Source organism: Triticum dicoccoides, chromosome 5A (assembly GCF_002162155.2).
Source record: "Triticum dicoccoides isolate Atlit2015 ecotype Zavitan chromosome 5A, WEW_v2.0, whole genome shotgun sequence".
NCBI lineage: Eukaryota > Viridiplantae > Streptophyta > Magnoliopsida > Poales > Poaceae > Triticum > Triticum dicoccoides.
Window position 1 is genome coordinate 447,167,515 of NC_041388.1, and position 1,564 is coordinate 447,169,078.

Here is a 1,564-nt window from a genome sequence, read left to right on the forward strand (position 1 = left end):
CACCAACTGACAGCTCCACCGTTTAATGTAAACACGTATCCGGTTTGCGATTTAGAATCATCCGGATCAGTGTCAAAGCCTGCATCAACGTAACCTTTTACGGTGAGCTCTTTGTCACCTCCATATATGAGAAACATATCCTTAGTCCTTTTCAGGTATTTCAGGATGTTCTTGACCGCTGTCCAGTGATCCACTCCTGGATTACTTTGGTACCTCCCTGCTAGACTTATAGCAAGGCACACATCGGGTCTGGTACACAGCATTGCATACATGATAGATCCTATGGCTGATGCATAGGGAACATCTTTCATATTCTCTCTATCTTCTGCAGTGGTCGGGCATTGAGTCTTACTCAACTTCACACCTTGTAACACAGGCAAGAATCCTTTCTTTGCTTGATCCATTTTGAACTTCTTCAAAATCTTGTCAAGGTATGTGCTTTGTGAAAGTCCAATTAAGCGTCTTGATCTATCTCTATAGATCTTTATGCCAAATATGTAAGCAGCTTCACCGAGGTCTTTCATTGAAAAACTCTTATTCAAGTATCCCTTTATGCTATTCAGAAATTCTATATCATTTCCAATCAGCAATATGTCATCCACATATAATATCAGAAATGCTACAGAGCTCCCACTCACTTTCTTGTAAATACAGGCTTCTCCAAAAGTCTGTATAAAACCAAATGCTTTGATCACACTATCAAAACGTTTATTCCAACTCCGAGAGGCTTGCACCAGTCCATAAATGGATCGCTGGAGCTTGCACACTTTGTTAGCTCCCTTTGGATCGACAAAACCTTCCGGTTGCATCATATACAACTCTTCTTCCAGAAATCCATTCAGGAATGCAGTTTTGACATCCATCTGCCAAATTTCATAATCATAAAATGCGGCAATTGCTAACATGATTCGGACAGACTTAAGCATCGCTACGGGTGAGAAGGTCTCATCATAGTCAACCCCTTGAACTTGTCAAAAACCTTTTGTGACAAGTCGAGCTTTGTAGACAGTAACATTACCATCAGCGTCAGTCTTCCTTTTGAAGATCCATTTATTCTCAATTGCTTGCCGATCATCGGGCAAGTCAACCAAAGTCCATACTTTGTTTTCATACATGGATCCCATCTCAGATTTCATGGCTTCAAGCCACTTTGTGGAATCTGGGCTCACCATCGCTTCTTCATAGTTCGTAGGTTCATCATGATCTAGTAGCATGATTTCCAGAACAGGATTACCGTACCACTCTGGCGCGGATCTTACTCTGGTTGATCTACGAGTTTTAGTAGTATCTTGATCTGAAGTTTCATGATCATCATCATTAGCTTCCTCACTTATTGGTGTAGGTGTCGCAAAAACAGATTTCTGTGATGTACTACTCTCCAATAAAGGAGCAGGTATAGTTACCTCGTCAAGTTCTACTTTCCTCCCACTCACTTCTTTCAAGAGAAACTCCTTATCTAGAAAGGATCCATTCTTAGCAATGAATGTCTTGCCTTCGGATCTGTGATAGAAGGTGTACCCAACAGTCTCCTTTGGGTATCCTATGAAGACACATTTATCCGATT